The sequence below is a fragment of the Apteryx mantelli genome, chromosome 1, assembly GCF_036417845.1.
Source record: "Apteryx mantelli isolate bAptMan1 chromosome 1, bAptMan1.hap1, whole genome shotgun sequence".
Classification (NCBI taxonomy): domain Eukaryota; kingdom Metazoa; phylum Chordata; class Aves; order Apterygiformes; family Apterygidae; genus Apteryx; species Apteryx mantelli.
This window is the reverse complement of record NC_089978.1, coordinates 186,199,832-186,222,620: the sequence shown is the minus strand read 5'-3', so window position 1 is coordinate 186,222,620 and position 22,789 is coordinate 186,199,832.

The window sequence follows — 22,789 nt, the reverse complement described above, 5'->3', positions numbered from 1 at the left end:
TGGGACAGCTGAGTTTTTGTACTTGTAATTGCAGATATTGCAAGTGGAGCTAAACAATGTTGTGCTGCAGCCCATGTATATGAGACCCTAAACTGATGTGCAATTTCAAGGCCTTCAGATTCTGAAAATCACGTTGGCTTTTTTTTTAACTTCATAAATAAGATTGCATTTGGATACAGTAATTAAGCCTGAAAGCTACAGAAACCAATTGCGTACATTTCTTTGAGTGGCATCCTCTGTTTCAACTGGACAATTTAAATTAATGTGTATTTACTCCTAAGAACAAGTTCACACCTGGTCTTATTATCATTAAAAGAAGTAATAAATAATGCTTTATAAATTAAACTAGGCAGAAAGTCCCTGTAGGGGGAATCTTCCTTAGGGAACTGTTTCTCAGGACTGGAACTTCTCCAGGAAGCAGAAGCTACCAACTTCTGCTGATTTTCCGTAGGGACTAAAAGAGATTGCCTTGCAACTGCACAAATTTACCAGTAAGCAGCTGATCACTAAAAGACTTGCTCCTTTTCACAGACACGTATTCTTATAAAACTTACAGGTTCTTGATGATCTTTTCATCTCCGCCAAAATTGAGCGAAACTAGTCAAAAAAATTTCAGTGTAACTGCATCAGCATCATTTTATTTAGTGAAAAAGGGGGCTCTGGGGAATACCACTGCATACTCTCCCATTCAGAGGTTAGATAGCATGAAGCTCTAGCTTTTTGTGTTAGTCACAGCTCTGAATAAAGAGTAGACAATCTCTCCTGTCTCCTTGTAGGTCATTGAGAGGCATCTGACATCCCTACTGTCTTTTCACATCATTAGGCATAAAGAAGGTATTAGGAATATGTCTCTCCTCATCAACATAGCACTAGTGATAAGAGCAGTCAGCTCTCAATGTTTGCTTCTTGCCTGAGTCCAAACATACCCCCACTGAGAAGAATTTGTGTTTTTGTTCTTGATGTATCAGGTCAGCAGATATGGTTCATTCACTGTGAATATTGCATATATTGTAATACAGAAAATATTGAACTTGAACTGTGAAGACTCTGCTATCAAAAAGGAAGAAGGGGTCAGCAATTAGGTGTCTTCTGGGAATTAGGAAAACACAGTTCCTACCTTCTGCAGAAAAACATAGTCAGAGATAGACATCTAGATTGTTAAGTATCTCTATACCCACTCAGGAATGAATTATCCTCTGGTGGTGCCACACTTTATGAAGGAAATATAGCTGACTAGCTTAAACCAGGGATATTTTTTATGACTAAAGTCAGTTGAGCTGAATCTTACCCATCGCAAGGAATTAAAAACTTCTACTACAGGGTATCAAATTTCAGTGCAACTAAGAGCACGTAAAGTCGGGAGCATATATAATGTCTCAATGAATTCAAGCAGGTGCCTATGAACCAATGTAAGATGCTTCAATCTGGACAGTGCCAGGACTGTCCAAAGTACTTCAATTGTACCTTCTTACCTCAGGATGCTCTGACAACAGACAAAGTAAAGAAGTTGGTAATGGTCATAGAAAGGCCTCTGTAAGTATCTGGTAGAACAAAATACATGAGAATAAAGTAAAAAAGTCACAGTTGCTGTTTCTTTATTTTTAGACCTCTCTCTTTGTAAGCTCTTCTTTCTTTTCAAATGAACAAAGTGACAACGTCCCACCTAACCAGGTATCAGATGAATACGACAGAGATTTATTCCCCTTAGCCTACTCCAACACAGATGAAAATCCTTTTCTAGTTATATTTTATTGCATTTTTCAAAAGAGCCGATGTAACTTAATAAATAGACAGACAGCTATAGAGGGATGAATTTACAGCAGATGTGACTCCAGCAAAAACTGTGGAATAGCAACAGGAAAACAGTAGATCCTGTATATATCTGTGCAAAATCACAACACATGTATGTTGTTTTAATTGGTCCTCCTCTCCTGCTGCTGGAATTTTACAGATAGCCATGGTTGAATGAGCTGCAAACAATCCTCTGAGGGCAATGCTTTCATTTTTATTTAGAATTATCCACTCAAGTTAAGATCAGCCTCCAAATAGAATCTAAATGCAAAGAGACAGAGGAGGAAAATAACTGTTTAGAAAGTTTTCTTTCTTTGCTTTTATTTTTTTATTTTCATTAAGTGCTTGCCTTTTTTTTTTTTTTTTTTTTTGCTTGAAAGTGAAGTACAACATCCTGGCTTCTCCTCTGGATGCAAAGTTCAGCACGTTAAGTTCTTCTTTTTTGGTCTTATTTGGACATAACTGGAGAATATGCAAAACTGTGTCTTTTCCTTGTTGAAATCAAGGCCAGTTTGAAGGAATTGTTACAAAGTTAGGGCCTCAGTTTTACAAGCTTCCTTGCTGCGAGCCTGCAGACAGTCTGCCTAGAGAGCCACCAAGTCATTGTGTGTGCTCAGCAGGTCTCCCTCTGGTGCCTGTTGGGGCCTGATGCCAGTGTAGATGCCTAATCCAAACTAAGCACAGCCCTTAAGATGCCATAAGACTTTGCTATGACTAGAATTTCACATGTAAAGTGTTACAAGGCACCACTGTCAAAGAGATCTTCACTACACACCACAATATATGAGGGACGGAATAAATGCAAAGGTACAAAGCTAGAGCAAAGTAATTGCAGAGATGAGATTGTAGCTCTATTTAGCTCAGGATCCTATCTTCAACAGTGATCAAAAGTATTTCATTAGGAGAGAAAAATAGACTATACAGAATTTTTATGCCAAAAAAAAAATCAGGAAAAAAGAATTAAGTTCTATTTCTACAAGAGAAAATTCTTGAATTCATCAGCTTTTGAGCTCACTATACTTTCACCTAGAGCTATTATATATTAAACCCATACACAGTACAAGTGATTTTTTGGAGTGTATGTGAAACAATAGTTTACCTGTTCAGCACTCTAGCAAGACCAATCAGTCAGGTTTTATCTCCACTATGAACCAAGAAAAAAGTCTTCACGAATACCTACCTCCTATAAATGTATTTTCTTATGTTACTTACCTCCAGGTACATTGCAAGTAGGTGTCTTAAAATAAAAACAGTAGGTATCTAGTCTAAACAAGCCATCTAGATTATTTTTATATAACTTAGTTTACTGTGCTGTTCATTTGCTAACCTTATAGAAATCCTATTTTCTTTAAATCTATTTCACATTACATTTCTTCCTACCTATTCCTATCTTTGGTTAACACTTTTACCTGCATACTGATTCTATCCTCAATGTGCATATTCCTTGCATTGTACTAACATCAAGTTCCTCTGTCAGGGTTGACTTGTTAATGAGACTATTATATATTTCTTCCTTGGAAAAAAAACTCTTCTTTAACATCAGTCAAATCAGTTCCAGAAGTCTATCAGAGCTCTGCAAGCCTTTGAAATGACATTGGCAATGATGGTATGTATAATGGTATATCTAGGCAGTTTAGGGGAAAGAGGGTTTTTTAATGTATTTGTTTTCCAGTGAGGATTTTTTGATACGCCTGTCTCCTAGTGCACCACATTTACAAAAATCAATCTGAAGGCACCCTGACTCCCATCCAGGCATGTGATAATACCAGTTTTGGAACACAAACTAAACAGCAACTCAAGATTTTTCCATGCAAAAGCAAAATGATTGAAGTCACTCTGAAGAGTGCAGAAGTGATGAAAAGCATTCATGTAGACTAATGATTCCCAAAGAGTTGCCATGGCACAGTAGTACTTCAAGAGACTGGTGAATGTGATAATTTTTGTATTCTACCTGTTTGCCCTTAGCAGTAAGTCCTTGTCCTTGGGTTGTGGTTGAACAGGATGTGTTGTGTGACCAGCCCAACAAATAGCCAGAGGGATATTGATTGCTTGGGAAGATCTGTCATGTGCTGCTATTTTAGTCCAGGAAAAGAAGTTCATCCTTGGTATAAAAATTTTGGAAAATATTAATCTGAACATAGGGCATGTAGTATATATATATATATATATATATATATATATATGACAATAAGTCAAGAAAAATATAACAGCTGGAACTCTTTGTGTTTCTTTTTGAGTCCAGGAGAAACCATTCATATAGTTTAAATGTTTGCTCCCTTGTTTTACAGTAAAACAATGCTAAAAACAAATCATGTATATATATATATATATATTTTAGCTCTTACTTCACTTCTTAAATGTCTTTACAAAAAACTTTTTTAATGGGAAATACTTTGATATCAGTGTGAGGAGGGGAAAGAACTAAACTTTCAATTAAAGTTAAAATCAAACTTTACTGTTTCTGAAGCAATCTAAATTGATTTCTTTATAGTGTAGGGCTTTGATGCCATTTTAAATCACTTCATAGAAAAGTGCATCTGAAATAAAAATATCATGCTCAGTGTAATTTAATGCACCTAAGGCATTAACTGCACCGAATAAGGATATTCGGTGAGTTTCAACAGATCAGAAACCTTTCACTGCCTTTCAAATACTTGCTGCTTCTTTACATTTGTGATGTAATATTAGGAAGCTGTGGTTTCAGGTCAGATCCCATTAGAGTATATTGCTACATATTATGTAAGCATTGCTAACAGATCAGCGGTTTGGCTATGTGCTCCTCCACACTGGAAAATCTGTTAACCAGCTAAACACTGCCATAATCTGCACATGTCAAAGCACACATAATCTGTTTTCACTAGAAGCCTGGATGCAAACCTCATTAAAGTCTATAGAAGGACTCTCCAGATTTTAGTGGACTGTGAGAAGGAAGTTGCAGCATGCTGATGGTTTTCCTGTCAGAATGGAAAGGAAAAAGCAACAAAAACACACAACAGTATCCCAGGTAAAGCTAGCCAGTTTTTTAGGACTGAATGGTAACTTTGAAATTAGCTCAGACCAATCATGCACACAGGGAGAAGTGGAGGAAGTAAACTGTAGGTTTCAAGGTCTCCCTCTGGCACATGCTTTCTTTCCAATCTGAGAAGGAAAAAGAGGTGCTAGCAGGGAAAAGAGTGAGATTTATCAGTCCTTGTGCTCCTTACTCTGCACTGGTTAAGAAAGATGTGAAAATACCTTCTATTAGCCAGAGTTGTGTAAATTAAACTGCCTGGACCTTTTCTTTAACATGAGCATACCAAAAGTCAAGAAAGGAGCCCACTGTCTCTAAAGCAAGGTTTCGTTAGGTCACAAAATACTCTACTAGAATGAGCTAATTCTTTAAATAGAGAAAACTCAGGTTTTCTGGGTGCAAAAGATTAAAATGAAAAAGTTCTGAAACAAATCTCTCCCTATCCACCCTATCTTTGATGCATGGTCCCTTTGCTGCAATTTTCCTCCAAGCCTAGCAATTTTCAGTGACTTCTTGGGCTGCAACAGACTATACCATAGTCATTCTTTTAGACTGCAGTGAAATTTTCTTTCTTTCTTTCATTTCTGAATCTTGTCTGCTCCCTACTCCTCTTAGGGGTCTCACAGGATCCATTCAAACCTCAGGCCCTTTTTCTAGGTCTCAGTCTCTTTGCCCCATCCTACACTTCATGTACTCCTTCTCCAGAGGAGAAGTTCTATAACATTTTTTCCTACTAATATTTAAATACACTAGCATTCCCTTCATCCTCGCAGTGTTTTATAGCTTGCAGCTTTGTTTGCCCACTTTGGGATAGGTGTTTGGCATGTCTAAATTTCCATAAAATATGATTTATACCTACAAAGACACTAGCAATCAAATTCCTTTTAATGTGACGCTGATATTCATACAGTGTTCATCAAGAATTCTGAATATCAAATCACAACAAAATTATAAAATAATTAATATCCAAAATTATATCATTTTTAATATTCTGGAAGCCAAAAGTTAAAAAAAAATTCTACTCAAGATAAATTCTTAAAAAATTAGGAAAATGTATTTTATTTAATAAAATCTCAATAAAAACCGAATATGAATAAAAATGAATTATAATAAAAATAATAATAGGCTCATCATATAAGAATTTGCAAAAGAAACATTTTAACTTCTGTAGTGACTTCTCTGGCAAAAGAGAAGCTGTTCTGCAAAATGCTGAAGTGCAGCATCTGTATCTCTCTCCAAGTAAAGTAGTGTCAGAAAAAAGAAAAAAAAAAAAGACCTGTTCTTTATTTTAAGGGATTTCAAATGAGTGAATAAAAAATAACTATGCATATCCCCTCATTTGTACACAGCAACCACTAAAGGAAAAATCCATGCAGCAAAGGAAAAATTTTGTGGTATTTATTGGCATTTGAGCTTTTTAACAGTAAAATTCCTGCTTGAAATAGTAATTCAGATCTACTCAGTACATCATAATATCAAATTCTTTTATAAGTTGATATTATGTCTGAAAGAATCTGCTTCTTTGAAACTCATGCATTGCTACGTTATTATGGTGAGAGGCTTGCAACGTAGAGCAGAAAGTTGTGTAACAGTATTTTATTCCTTGGTAGACAGGGATATTAATTCATGAGCTGTAGGCAAGTACATTGATCTTTGCTGCCATCCAGAAATGAAATGTCATGTACAGCCATTACTGTTCCAATGTACTGCCTGTTCTATGGCATTGTTTTCCAGATTTTAAAACAGAAATCCTCAGGTGGTCTCTGCAATAATTTGGATTTCTGTAGATATTGTAAATCCATCATCGTGATGAATTCCCCTTTTTTCTGTAGCCTGATGACGGTCCATAGATAATTCCATAAAACATATGCACAGCAGAAATCTCTCCTTTAGTGTTGAAAAAAACAGCTGCTTTCTGTTTAACTCATATAGGGCTAAATCCTGCATATATCCAAAATTCCACATGACATCATCATGTCTTCCAGAAACATAGGCCTGAAACCTGTGTGTTATAGTCCATAATCTAATTAAGTGATATGTTTCCACTTATCAGGAATATACTTGGGTTCTCTAGAGAAATTTTAACAGCTCCTGCTAAAACAATCTAAAAATTTCCATGTCAGGTATGGTTGAGATAATAATGCTGCATCTGGTGGGTTCCCCAAGACCTATCATCCAATTGCCAGTAGAAACAGATGAAAGAGACTCAGGAAAACACGGAAAGTGATATGGAAAATAATAATCAATGACTGGAATTTATTTCATCTAACTTCAGCCATTTAGGTTAAGCTACTTAGGCTCCCCAATACTCTCTGAAGAAACATAAGATAAATATTTAAGACAAATCAGCCTCTGGAAGTTCCTTTGTCCATCAAATATAAAAGGAACCTATATGAGTAACTATCAGTAAATATCTGACTTCTGATTGGACACACTTAGATGAGACGACTCTAATTTTTATGTTTGATTGGTTTTTTTCTTAATGTTTACCTTGGGCATGTGAACATGTCTTCCAGTGCTTACATTCAAAAATAATCCACATGTTATTTGATCACAGCACATAGCATCCTGCATTGACACGTAGCTGGACAAGCCTGTAAATTTTATCCTAACTGCCTGTGATCATCCTCACTACCCCCCATTTTTTGTAGTCTGACACGCAGGAACTTCCACCCATGCACTTAGGCAATTTGCAACTTAGCTACCAAAACTTCTAAGGATGCAAAGTTTATGAAAATACACTCTGCTTGTGCATCTGTAGGTATGTCTGAATATTTGCCTCCCTCACACACCCACACGGACAAAAATTGAACCAGAATTTTAAAGATATTAAATTCCAAAAAAAATGTGAAAACTGTGTGTGTGTCTTATTAGTATGTCCTCTGATGAAAAGGCTGCAGTCTGAGCTCATCTCTTATGAAATATGAGAAAAAGCTCAGGAAAGGTTTGTGGGAACAAGAGAGAATTCAGGGAGAAAGATAAGGGGGCACACGGGAAAAACAGTACGTGGCAGCCAAAGCACATCACCCTTTTGCAACATGAGTAACGAACTAGCTGGTGAAGGCCAGACAGTTTGTTCCAGCTGTACGGCGGAGGAGGGAGCGATATGGAGGTATCACGGTCCGCCCCTGACCACAAAGGGTTGCATCCCAAAAAATAATTGCTGCTCACAGACTAACTGTTGACCTATAGTACCCCCAGCCTCATTATCCCTGCTTACCATATTAAAAATCACACCCTTTGCTGCATAACGATATGTAAATAAGGGGGGCATACCCCCAACAACTGCGCAAATAGCAATCTGGCCAATGAAGTATGTCTGCCGCGCTTCCACATCCCACCTTCAGCAACTATAAAACAGAGGATAGTTCACTAAAGTTTTGGAAGGGAAGAAAACTGAACCCCCGACCTGTTCACTGGAGATTGCTGACGAGCGAGCCTCCTTCTCCCCTCCCCCAAAAAGGGACACCTCTTTGGTAAGACTTGCGCCTCCGACAAACGTTGGACGTTACCCGGGAAAATATATTATTATTGAAAGCGCTTAATTGTTAGTTTGAGCTCATAGAAAGAACATTTGTAGCAGCAAGTGCATTTATCAACGGCAATTCCGAACCTGTTGTATCTGTCGCTTTAATAAAACCTTATTCTTTTTACTTTGTGAAACTGTCTCAGGGAAAGTCCTCAAACAGGGGGGCTCTGGCAGGCAAACGTAAATCATAAAGATTCTTTTTACTTTGCGAAACTGACCCAGGGAAAGTCCTCAAACAGGGGGGCTCTGGCAGGCAAACATAAATTATAAAGATAAGGAAGGGCCTTCCGTCCCTCCCTTTCACGCGACAGGTTTCAGTCAGAACACATATCCATAAGGGACATGGCAGAGGCACTTGTTTCAAACAGGACGGGATACTTTCCCAGCAGAGAAGGACATTCCTAAAGCATTTCCCAGAACTCTGCCTCAGAGGAAATTAAATAATCAAGTTAACAATTTACCCATAGAGTTTTCAATAATTATTATTATATGTCTGAAGTTCTGCGTAGCATTAGGTCTACCAAGGTACTTCAGATAAGATGAATAATGGGCCCTAACAATATGATCAAACTAACAGCTGACAAATGTAATTTTACATCTTATTCATTAAGATGCAAGAATAAAAACAGAGGTAACTAATCAATGCAAATACTTGTGACTACTTGGGGTTAGGTGTTAGCTTTCTAGCCACACATCAGAGTTATTACTGGTGCAGTCAGCATCCCAAGAGAAGTGCAAGGGAAGCAGTGCATCAAGTAAAGCAGTGTTTATCTTTGAGCTATGTCATATGCACAAAGAAAGAGTAGTTTGTTCTCTTCCATTATTTCAGTCCAGGGAATAAAAATAAATAAATTACAACTAATCACAAAAAATACTCCAGTAAATCTGAATACTGAATAAACCAGAGGAAATTCCAGTCTGTTCACTATCATTCCACAAACAAAAGAGGCTAAATTTGTTCAGTATACCATTTGCTGCAAATTATTCCCCAAGTCCTGCTAAGGAGGTAATAATCCAAAATTATTCCTCTGCTTAAAAAGTACTTATGGATTGGGCACTTCTGTATTTTCTATATGGGTTTGCTTTATGTGTTCCTTATGGAAATCTCCTATAAAATTATACAGAGATATATCAGGAAGGTTCTTCTAGAAATCACTTAAGTAAGGTATAGGTCTTAATAAAGAATGTTTTCCTTTTTTTTTTTTTTTTAAATCAATATATGACACCTAGTTGTACTCCTGCTACAGAAATACCTGAAAGTTAATTTATGATTTATATAGAAATGTTCTATGAAATTCATTCTATAAAGGAATGGGACATTCTGCATAATACACTGGATGGTGATCGAGTGTGTCTGACCTAGGTGATCTGCTAGGCTGGACAAGAGCAAGGCCTGTGAGGCAGCTGAGTTTCTTTTCAAGAAGGGCATCCAAAAAAAAAAGATTATTCAATACAGGACAAAAACATTTTCAGGCACTGAGCTAGCTAATAAGTATGCAGAAAAGGCAATCATTCTGGCAGAATGTGGCCTCCTAATAGTGTAACTGTGCAAAGCAGCTTGAATTAGAATTAGGTAGCCGGGAGGATCACTTTTGTCTGTTTGCCTATCTGAATTTGATGAGCCTGCAAGCTTCTTACAGGAAGGAGAGAGGGAGGAGAGAAACTGAATAAACCTCTGTGTCTTGCTTTACAACAAAGGCATGAAAGAAATGAATTTGAAATATTAGTCTCACTTAATGTTGCATCAGCTAAAATATATTAATAGAGAATATAATAGTCCATCCTCTAGAACTCTATTGATTAGCTAAAAAGGCAATCAGTTAAATCTCCATGTGTTTCCTGGTTAATATTTGTACAGCCTGATTATATTGCTACAAAACTGTCCAGAATAATTCTTATAAAGATCACAGGTATAAGCATAAATCCCATTTCTATTAAGCAAGGTAGTTAGGTATATACTTAAGTTCTTGCCCAAGGGCCTTAAGTGCTCTAATGAACAGGCATCCACTTCCTCACGTGCTTATGGTTGAACATATCATAAACCTTTTGGGATGAGATTCACCTTGCTCCCTTGTAGCTCTTGAAAAGTGATGCATCTAGAAAAGCAAATTACATAGGGTCCTTCTTTCAGACATCTTCAGACGGGTTCCTAAGATAGATGACTAGCTTAGAGTAGCTGTTCAACTTCTAGCTTATCCCACCCTAGGATATAATTGTACAGTACTTCATTATATGAAAAAAAAAAGCTTCTAAAAGATGTACTAAACCAGAAAATGCTTGGACATCAAATGTACCGTAACTAATGTTGATTTCTCTCTGACATGTAACACATTATTGTCTAAGAAGCAGAAAATATCTGTGTCTCATTTCATCATAAATGATGCACTTGACATTGTTAAAATGCAGTTAAATATGTATAGTGCTCCTTTGAACATTTGCTTTTCAGTCCTTAAGTGTTTGGTTTTCTGTTTTTTGGGTTTTTTTTCCTCAAGCATGCCAAATTTGAAGCATCAGTATTTTCCTAGCATCTTGGAAAGTCATTTTTCTGGCTCTCACAGATAAAACAATGTCAGAACTGAACAGTAGCCGAGCTTCTGCTGGTGGTACTCTCCCTTCATTTTTGTACCATATCCATGATCTGATGCTCTACCAAAATTTCTTAAAACAGAGGAGAAAGAACCTTGTACAGGTGTCAAAGATCTGCTAGTCTTTTCAAAAACAACCTTCTTCTCGAACAAATAGCAAATTGGAATTGCAATTCTTCTAGCGAAATTCTATTTGGAGACCCAGCCAAATGAAATACAGTTGCTGCCTCATGCTTCCCGCTACCTGATGAGCATGATAACCAACCCTGTTACAGGAAAGATGGGCACCTGGTTCTTAGAGACAGATTTGGAGCATCTCTCTCTGAATTGTGACAGAGCTGCTGTAGGAGGTGGGTGTTTTGTTATTCAGGGAAGGATGTGTCCAGTACACATGGATGCTTTTTTTGGAACAAAAAAATGTTTCATAAAATGGGAGCACTATGAGACAATTGACTAGGGTACTAAAAGAGTCAAAATATTTATTTTTGACCTGGGAGATTAAATTCCACTCTTTTCCATCATATGTGCAATGAAGGTGATGTGATATTTGTCCTAAGTCTTGTGTTGGCTCTTGGTCCATTTGAGAAAGAAAAAATCTTATAAAATTATATAAAGTAATAAATAATACAGGAAAATTAAATTAGCTTTTCTGACTTTCCTGTTCTAAGAATGCAGGATATAAGATTTAATACAATTGAAAATCAGCCTGTGTAAACTGGATAAAGAATATATAATTTGGTAGCTATTACACATTAAAACCCTATATAATTTCTTGGCACCGGGGATTATTTTGGCAAAAAAGATTAAAAGAATTCAAAGTAGATGATGCAATTGTGTAGTTATTGAGACTATTTACTGTTTAATTAAATAAGATCATTTCCAGAAGTCTCATGCTTCAAAAAAAAGCTATACATTAAGTATGCTAGGTACAAATGTCTGGTAGAGATGGCTATTGTACCATTATCTTTAAAGAAGACAGAAACCTTTGTTTTTACAGTAACTCATGAAGGCCTTTGGTAGATAGGGTTCTGCCTTTGATAGACTGCTAGTTTGATATAAAAATCCCAATTATTGTACTTGTGTATCTATATATTCCCATCACATGCTGACAATGCTTCATCAAAAGCAGCAAGCCACATTTTTGTAAATCTGCTTTAGGTTAAAAAAAAAAAATCCAGAAAGTCTTGATAAGATAAGTAAAAAGGGTCTATTCCACATCTCTGTTGATTTCTCACATTATGTTTTGCTATGTTTTGATTGGGTTTTGGCTGATTTGCTGTATTTTCTTTGCTAGCTTTAATGTTGCTTCTTGAATGTTTGTTGGATTAGTGGATCAAGCTAGAAAAAATCACCCTAAACTATGTGGACTTTGGAATAAATCCCTGGAGAAGAAGTTCTGCATAATCACAGACTTCCCCCTTGTTTGTTACAAAACGCAGCTAACAGAGGCAGCGAACAGACGCAGCAGTTTGCGCAGCAGTGTTTGGGCTCTGACTAGAACTTGAGGATCTTGTTGGAAGTTGTGGGCTTTCTGAGGACCCCCAAGGACCTAGAAGGTGATTGCTGTGAACAGGAAAGGGGAAGCTAGGCAAGGACAACTGCAGGAGGCCTTGACTTCTCCTAGGAAAAGCTCGTGGGAAAAGCTCTAGCTAGGAGTGGCTGCTGCTAACGAGCTCTCTGGGTTGCCCCTGACCAGAGGGAGTTGGGGCCTTTGATCCCAGTGGCCCTTGATTAGGGCGGTCAAGCACCCTGTGAGTCAGTGCTAGGGAGAGGCCTATATAAGAGCCAGGCCTAAAGTGCAGCTCCCAGAGGCAGTGAACAGACGCAGCAGTTTGCGCAGAAGGGCGTGTGAAGGGACCTTTGTTTCTGTTCCCTGTGGTGTCGGTTTCCTCAGGTATGGTTGTGACACGCCGTACAGCACGTTCCCCAGTAGCTGTTGGAGTTGCTGTGTCAGAGGCTGGGACCCAGACTGACCCTCTGACAGTAGATGCGGCTCTCCAGGTCTCAGGCTGCAGGGAGTGCTTGGGGCCTCTCCGGGAGGCCTGGGCTGGCAGCCAGCTCTCCTGCAGGAGGTGCGCTGCTGTTGGCGAGTTGTGTTGTCAGGTAAGGGAGTTACGGGAGGAGGTCAGTAGGCTGCGCAGCATCCGAGAAGCAGAGCAAGGGATAGACAGGGTATTCTCGGAAACTGTACAGCTCCAGGAGTCCCAACCCCCTGCAGCAGTGGAGTTGCCAGAGGGCTCTGTGCCGTGTGAAACGGTACATCATAACATCGTAGAAGGCAGCTGGAAACTGGTCACTGCTCGTGGGAGGAGAAAGGCTCCTACTCCTCCCGAAGACTTGCAGCTGAAGAACAGGCTTAGTGCCCTCCAGGATGAGGAGGAGATGGGCATGGCTGCCAGGGAAGTACCTGGGACAACAGACCCTGTGCCCTGCCGGAATGCCCGGAAGAAGCGGCGGGTGATTGTTGTGGGGGACTCCCTGCTACAGGGGACGGAGGCATCTATCTGTCGACCTGACCTCTTGTCTAGAGAGGTTTGTGGCCTGCCGGGGGCTCGTGTGAGAGATGTCATGCAAAGACTGCCTAGGCTCGTCCATTCTTCGGACTATTACCCACTGCTGCTCTTCCATGTGGGCGCCAATGACACCAAGGGCAAACTGGAGACCATCAAGCAGGATTTCAGAGCTCTGGGGATGGTGGTCAAGGGTCTGGGAGCCCAGGTCATCTTCTCCTCAATCCTGCCAGTGAGGGGGATGGATGAGAGGAGGAGGAGACGGACTTTCCAGGTTAACGACTGGCTGCGCCGCTGGTGTTGGCAACAGGGTTTTGGTTTCTATGACCATGGGACCCTGTTTGAAGATCGACAACTGATGGCGAGAGATGGGATCCACCTCATAAGGTGGGGCATGCAGGTCTTTGCCAACAGGTTGGCCAACCTGGTAAGGAGGACTTTAAACTAGGAAAGATGGGGGAAGGGGAGAGTTATAGTGACAGGGTAGTTGGCAAAAGACTGCTCAAGTCAGGATGCCTCCAGCAGGTGAATGCAGCCAGGGAAGTGCGCATGGGATGTGGCTATGGAGGACCCTCTTTTACCCCTCCTGGGAAACCTGCATGCTCGATCACCTCCCTGAAATGCCTGTACACCAATGCACGCAGCATGGGGAACAAACAGGAAGAACCAGAGATGTGTGTGCGGTCACAGGGCCATGACCTCATTGTCATTACAGAGACATGGTGGGATAGCTCACATGACTGGAGTGCTGTCATGGATGGCTACGTGCTTTTTAGGAAAGACAGGCCAGGAAAGCGAGGTGGTGGAGTTGCTCTTTATGTGAGAGAGCGACAGGAAAGTATTGAGCTGTGCCTAGGGGTGGATGAAGAGAGAGTCAAGAGCTTATGGGTAAGGATCAAAGGGCAGGCTAACAGAGGTGACACTGTTGTGGGTGTTTACTACAGGCCACCTGATCAGGATGAGGAAGTCGATGAGGCCTTCTACAGACAGCTGGAAGTAGCCTCACAATCCCAGGCCCTGGTTCTCATGGGGGACTTCAACCACCCCGATATCTGCAGGAAAGACAACACAGCTAGGCACAAACAGTCCTGGAGGTTCCTGCAGAGCATTGGTGACAACTTCTTGACACAGGTGGTGGAGGAGCCAACAAGGAGAGGTGTGCTGCTGGACCTCGTACTAACAAGCAAAGAAGGACTGGTGGAAGATGTGAAGGTTGGGGGCTGCCTTGGCTGCAGTGACCATGAGATGGTGGAGTTCAGGATGCTGCGAGGAGGCAGCAGGGCACCAAGTAGGATCGCAACCCTCGACTTCAGGAGAGCAAACTTTGGCCTCTTCAGGGACCTACTTGGAGGAATCCCATGGGTGAGGGCCCTAGAAGGAAGGGGCCTTCAAGAGAGCTGGTTAATATTCAAACATCACTTCCTCCAGGCTCAAGAGCGGTGCATCCCTATGAGTAGGAAGTCAAGCAAAGGAGGCAGGAGACCTGCATGGATGAGCAAGGAGCTCCTGGCAAAACTCAAGCAGAAGAAGGAAGTCTACAGAAAGTGGAAAGGGGGACAGGCCACTTGGGAGGAATATAGGAATGTTGTCAGAGTATGCAGGGATGCGACGAGGAAGGCTAAGGCCCGTTTGGAATTAAATCTGGCTAGAGATGTCAAGGACAGCAAGAAGGGCTTCTTCAAATACATCAGCAGCAAGAGGAAGACTAGGGAAAATGTGGGCCCTTTGCTGAATGGGGTGGGTGCCCTGGTGACGAAGGATACAGAGAAGGCAGAGTTACTGAATGCCTTCTTTGCTTCAGTCTTTACTGCTCAGGCCAGCCCTCAGAAACCCCAGATCCTGGAGGCAAGAGAGAAAGTCTGGAGAAAGGAAGACTTTCCCTTGGTGGAGGAGGATCGGGTTAGAGATCATTTAAGCAAACTTGACACCCACAAATCCATGGGCCCTGATGGGATGCACCCACGAGTGCTGAGGGAGCTGGCGAACATTATTGCTAAGCCACTCTCCATCATCTTTGAAAGGTCATGGAGAACAGGAGAGGTGCCCGAGGACTGGAAGAAAGCCAATGTCACCCCAGTCTTCAAAAAGGGCAAGAAGGAGGACCCAGGGAACTACAGGCCAGTCAGCCTCACCTCCATCCCTGGAAAGGTGATGGAGCAGATCATCCTGGAAGCCATCTCCACGCATGTGGAAGAAAAGAAGGTGATCAGGAGTAGTCAGCATGGCTTCACCAAGGGGAAATCATGCCTAACCAATCTGATAGCCTTCTATGATGGAATGACTGGCTGGGTAGATGAGGGGAGAGCAGTGGATGTTGTCTACCTAGACTTCAGCAAGGCTTTTGGCACTGTCTCCCATAGCATCCTCATAGACAAGCTCAGGAAGTGTGGGTTAGATGAGTGGACAGTGAGGTGGATTGAGAACTGGCTGAATGGCAGAGCTCAGAGAGTTGTGATCAGTGGCACAGAGTCTAGTTGGAGGCCTGTAGCTAGCGGTGTCCCCCAGGGGTCAGTACTGGGTCCAGTCTTGTTCAACTTCTTCATCAGTGACCTGGATGAAGGCACAGAGTGCACCCTCAGCAAGTTTGCTGATGATACCAAACTGGGAGGAGTGGCTGATATGCCAGAGGGCTGTGCTGCCATTCAAAGAGACTTGGACAGGCTGGAGAGGTGGGCAGAGAGGAACCTCATGAAGTTCAACAAAGGGAAGTGCAGGGTCCTGCACCTGGGGAGGAATAACCCCATGCACCAGTACTGGCTGGGGGTTGACCTGCTGGAAAGCAGCTCTGCGGAGAAGGACCTGGGAGTGCTGGTGGACACCAAGTTAAGCATGAGGCAGCAATGTGCCCTTGTGGCCAAGAAGGCCAATGGTATCCTGGGGTGCATCAGGAAGAGTGTTGCCAGCAGGTCGAGGGAGGTGATTCTCCCCCTCTACTCAGCCCTGCTGAGGCCACATCTGGAGTAGTGTGTCCAGTTCTGGGCTCCCCAGTACAAGAGGGATGTGGCACTACTGGAGCAAGTCCAGCGAAGGGCCACAAAGATGATTAGGGGACTGGAGCATCTCTCTTATGAGGAAAGGCTGAGAGAGCTGGGCCTGTTTAGCCTGGAGAAGAGAAGGCTGAGAGGAGATCTTATCAACGTGTACAAGTATCTGAAGGGAGGATGTCGAGAGGATGGGACCAGACTCTTTTCAGTGGTGCCGAGCGACAGGATGCGAGGCAACGGGCACAAACTGAAACACAGACACTTCCATCTTAACATGAGGAAAAACTTTTTCACTGTGAGGGTGACAGAGCACTGGAACAGGTTGCCCAGAGAGGTGGTGGAGTCTCCTTCTCTGGAGATATTCAAAACGCACCTGGATGCAATCCTGTGCAATATGCTCTAGGTGACCCTGCTTGAGCAGGGGGGTTGGACTAGATGATCTCCAGAGGTCCCTTCCAACCTCAGCGATTCTGTGAAAAGGATTAATTTGAATTACTGTAGGCACTTGAAAGAATACAAAGCTCTTCTAACAAAGCAGAGAAAGTCTGTTCTCTATATTACCATCCATGCAGGTATTTTTATATGATGGGATACATTTTCAAATCACTGCAAGGGAGGTATGTGCTAAAATCTGTTCATGTATAACAGGATTTGTGCTAATACCTCCTACACGCTGCTTTGAAACTATACCCCTCTCTGTTTTTAATAGTTTGTAGCCATGGAAGGGACTGCAATTTGGAAGAAGCTGACATATGTGGAACAAAAAACTCACTGAGAAAACAAAACTATGATCAAATTGGTAAATTTCAAATAAAGTATACACTGTAATTATCATCATCACAATAATAATTTTTTTAACTCATGGAAGTGTGTTTTATCTGGAGATTATTGTAGCATATAGAGTTTTCCCTTTCATAGCACCTCCTTTGTACATGTAACAAATCAGGCTGATAAAATTTGCTCTGGAAAATGATACAATTTCTCAGTGTACAGCAAGCAAAGTAATGGCATTGAATTTGATAAAGCTACATGGATTTAAGACAATTTCAGGTTTGGTCTGAAGCTTTAACAGCATCTACTTTCATAAATTTTCGTAGGAAGAAAAAGAACTGAATTTTAACACATGCACTATGTAACAGAACAAACAACCAGCCCTTCCAAAGATCTTTTTGGTATTTTTTTCTTCTATGTGTCAGTGAAAACAGTTGAACATAAGACTGTAGAAGAGAAACTAGATACATGCATATAGTTTAATGAATATCTTGCCCATCAAAAATAAGTGATTGTGTAGATATCCCTAACTTAAGTCTATCAATGACAGGCTCTTCATTCTGACTCATCCAGGATACAAAAAATCTCCAATTTCTTAGAAATGTAAGGAGGCTGTGTTACTTTTCAATATGACAAGGTCAAGCCTTGTATAAGGTCAATTCCATGAGCAATAGCTTCTTGAACATCCACTGTTACATTCTTTTGAATGTCTGGAAGGCTTTCTAATAGAAACAATGTTCAATTTATAGCAGTCTAAACCAAAGGTAAGGGTGAGAACTAAATGATTTGGAGAGTAGCACAGAACTGAGCAACCACAATCACCCCATGTCTTAATCCGTTGCTAAAGATGCTACTGTCTATACAAAGACAGGCAGGTGAAAAAAATCAGTGTAACAAGGATACAACTGAATCCCATACAGAAATATCACCAGGAATGTCACATGAAATGGCTGTCTTGAACACAGTGCTAACAGAATGTGTGTTTGATGGATTGTGACCCACGTATGCAACTGAAAATGAAAATGATTTTGAAATAAAAAAGTACTTACAAAGAAAAAGAAAAGATTTTCATTGTAGGAAACAGAAATTGGTTTATCACGTCCAGCATGTCACTACAGCTTGTAGCATCCAAAACTCATCACTTGTTTATGTTAAGCAATGACTATCAGTCACCTGAGGGAACTATTAAAGTGTTTCTTCTAATAAAATCTGGGGGGGAAAGTACATGTTTTAAAACCTTTTTTGTTGTTGTTAAGTTAATAAAGCTTTTATGCTCTGATCAGTTGTAAACTCTGTCAAGCCTATATTTCCCTTCAGGACAAAAGCTCTAGAAGTTTTTACTCTCTATTGCTGTACATTCTCTTCTTGCATTACTCCTTCTGATATATCAGAACATGGCTAGTATTTTTACCTTCATTGCCCCAGTGAAACATCAGTTTGTTTTTTTCTACCCTGTCTCTTCTTGAAAGCGAAATATATCTCTCTAAGTTCTCCTCCTTTCCATGCATAGGACCTGTGGATCAAGTATATATCTGGTGCATCAGATCACATGATGTTTGAGGAGCCATAATACTACACTAGAGTAGAGACGTATGCTTTTATAGCAGGAGACCAACCACTTGTGCTTGTTACTTCCAGTCAGAGAGCGAATCAGTGACACTCAATGCTACAAATGTGGGTGGGACACGTTTCATTGCTGGAGAGCATGTGGAAAGAACCATTCCTGCAACTTAAGCTCCTTGCATAAGACTTGACTGAATTTGTAAAAATCTGCCAATGCAATAGCTTTACAGTATGATATTCTGGAGAATGGCCGTCAAATGATTTTTTCCCTCCTGTATTTGATGTCAACTGTGATAACCATAGCATAAGAAGTCTGAAAAGGCAGAGAGGGAGAGAGAGAGAGAGCAAGAGAAAGATTCACCTATGCCCCATTCCCCCACTTAAGGAAATTCAAAGGCACAGTCTATTAAGTCCTGTAAAGTAAAATTCAAACTGAAGTCAAGACCATGTATTACTGTGGAATACTATTATCCAGAGCTGTAGCTGGTTCCCCGCAATCTGAAGTAGTTAACACAGGTACGTCTACCTTTCTAAAAAGACACACTCCAGTTCAACCACGAAACATTGGCCCAGATGCAGGAGTAACAGGGTAACTTTGGTTGTGTGCACATAACACTTCATGGACATGTTGCATAATCCTATGTGATCATGAAGGTTCTTCAGGACTCAAATTTTCTATGGAACAAACAAGAAACAGACACACACTTAACTTTGTCCACAGCATACATGTTAAACAAGTCCTACAGTGTTTTCCCTTCTCTTTGAACGGGAGAAAGTTATAGAATTACCATTTCAGATGTCACAACCAAATATCTATTCATCTCTGTTTTGATATTAAAGTCAAAAGACTATTGTTAATAATGCCTTACAAGCTATCTACACTATCAACACAGATTACACCTTTATGCCTTATTCAATAGTTAGGTTAATTTCCTGCTTCCAACAAATGGAGCTGTCCAAAAAATACTATTGCACTGAACCTCAGAGAGTTCAGCAAGATGTTAAAAAGCAACTAGCACTGCAACACGTTTACTGTTATCACAAACTGTCATAATTGTATCTGGATGTGGAAGCAGATTGCTGATCTTCATTTTGCAAGCAGTGGTTAATAATTAACCAATATCTAACTTAAAACTTACCCTTTTTTTACTAGCTGTGAAATATATAATGTTTCTAAATTAAAATCATAACTTTTTCCCAAAATGAAAAAGAAAATATTCTTAATCTGTAGAAGCTTTATCTGAAAAATGTCTATATTTCTCTTAAAACAAAAGTGCCAGTAAATACTTCCTCTGTGACTCTGAAAAGCATTTATAATACATTTTATATCTTTGGTAAGTAAAAAGTTCTGAACGTTTATTGTCCAAAGTCCTATCAATAGAATAGTTCCTCTTACCACGAGATAAGGGTCCAAAGCCTAAGTCTATGAGGAGGAACTGATTCTGACACAAAAGACTAGGCCAGTGCCTGGTTTTCAGATGTCGTATGCTGCCAAGCCATGCCCTGTAGCATAAAACAATTACATGCTGCTAAATCTCCCATCCACTTTAGATGGTACATTTCTCTTATTTTTATTTGCCACCTCCTCACACAGAGTTGATGAGCTGTAGTGATTTTGCTCCCACGTAAAACTAAAAAATATTACCAAATTGACAATAGAAACCCAATAATAGTAACGGAGAGCTCCCTGTTTGACCAAATCATGGCCTGTCTTGGAACTCAGCTTTCTAAAATGTGGTAGGCATGAGGACCTATACTGGAACACACTGAGTCACATGGCCGAATCCCCCAAGGTATCAGGATCTGGGCTCACAACAGACTTTTTCTAAGCATGTGCTCTGAGGAGTTGTCAGCTGCTGTTACAGTGTTTTCCTCTAGTTGCTGTGTTGTTGTTCTTGTGACCCTGCATCTGTGAATCTCCAGACCTTGTTATTTCAGGTTTCTCATGGGAAGTCATTGCCACTGGCATGAAACTCACTCCTTCTCTCCATCACTTTTCATATTTCTCATTTTGTAGCTTTTAGTTTATACTACTGGAAAATGAGACTTACTCAATAACATAGCAGATCATGATAAATTAAATACCTGAAGAGCATTACCCAACACCACACATGGCCAAAGATGAGCAACCAAACGGCATGCAATGCCTGCCCCAAACAAAGCATACTCCAATGAGCGCTAGCACCACCATAGACAGGAACAACCAAAACAGAGTTTGGCCAGGTCCTGATGAAAACTACACAGTACTGGAGAAAAGGCAGGATGGGGGACCACCTGTTGCACTGGAGAAGATGCTCATCTGAGGGCACACTGCCACTTCTCTTCCCAGCTGGCCACTGTGGAAAGTTTTTAATATCCACTTTCTTTCTCTCTCTAGCTATCTCTCTCCATCCCCCCCATTTCACTTTTTTATTTTCCCTCAAAGTAATCTTTACTTTCAGAGACAGTGTATGCAATCAACTATGGACCCCACGTGTAGCCTGTGCCTGCCCTTGTGTAGCAGTACTTGGAAGAAATTCTACTTCTAATCTGGACAATGGAACATACTCACTGTCTAGCCTTTTAGCCTTTACAACCACGTTGACACTTTGATTCATTACCTTGTGAACCCATGAGTCTGCAGAGTGCAGGGTAGGTGCATGGTCCCCCAGATCACTCCGACTGCGAACCTGATCAGAGCTTGGCACAGCCCCTTTCCAGGCCATTTAATCTGCTTGCCTTCCCACAAAAAGGAGGGGAGAAGCTGAGGAAGCAGTACATGAGGTGCTCAGCTTGTGAAAGTGCTCCAGGTCCCACAGTTTAGACAGAGGTGAGGAGCTGCAGGAGCTGAGATTGCTAGCTATGCTGTCTTTTGACTATTTCAGCTAGTAACCTAGACTGCAAACAGTTTTATTCAGACTTCCTGGGCTAAAAGGGTCTGTGTGCTCTTTCATAGCAGGACTACTGACAGTAATTACCAGGTTTGTCTTGCAGTATTCAAATAAACACATTAGGATTTAAGGAAAATTTAGGATTTTTTCAGTTTCCTCTTCGCCAGGATTAGTCAATCATGCTGCTTTTACAATGTTACATATCCTTTACTGTCAAGCTTTAGGTAAAACCATTTCAGTATACTCTAGACATCCTACATTTAGGCTTCAGTTCTTCAATACTCCCAAATGTCAGTCTAAAATATTGGCAAATCCCTCCTACCTAATCAGTACAAAAAGACAGAGTCATGAAGAATGATTCACCCATCCAAAAACCAATTTCTAAATAGGTGCAGTGAATCCCCCTATATAGGATCCTATCCATCATAGCTGAATAGGATGTCCAATTTTATACCATTATCAAGCTGTGTCACCACATGCAAGAAACATTTAATTAACATGAAATAGAATATGCATGAACATGGACACCAGAAGTATGTGAGAATACCTGAGATGAATTATTAAAAAAATATGAGTTGAACACTCAGCTTAGAGTCAACACACAACTTATCTTTACATTGGAAGCTATCTAGTGCAAATTAGCGAAATAAACTTCCTTTATAGTCAATAACAAGAGATAGGCACCCAAAGAGAATTTCAATTTACTTATCTTAAATACCCACTTTAGAATATGATGATATTGAAAACACAATGATCTAAGTTTTAGAGGCTTAAAATGTAGTGGGTTTAACCAGACCCAGAGTCAACAAAGAGTTCCCAGGAAACATGGAACTGGACCAGATTTAAGCCTTACTCATGAATTTAAGTTTGTTTCACCATAAAGCCTGTAAATTACTATATAACATGCAAGACCATCTATAATTAAGCTCCTTTTCAAATTCGTCAAGAAAAATCTTAGGCAGAAGGTGAGACCCATGTTGAAAGCTTCATTTCTGGACCTGTTTTATTAATTTATTTATTTGTTTCAAGTCCTTTATTCATTTTTTAATGAAGTAAAACCTCATTTAGATGATGCATTTAAGCATCAAACTTGCTGACATGAATATCAATATTTCTTTCAATACAATTAGTTAAACTACATTAAGTTACTTTGCAGTAATACCAATTTTCTCACAC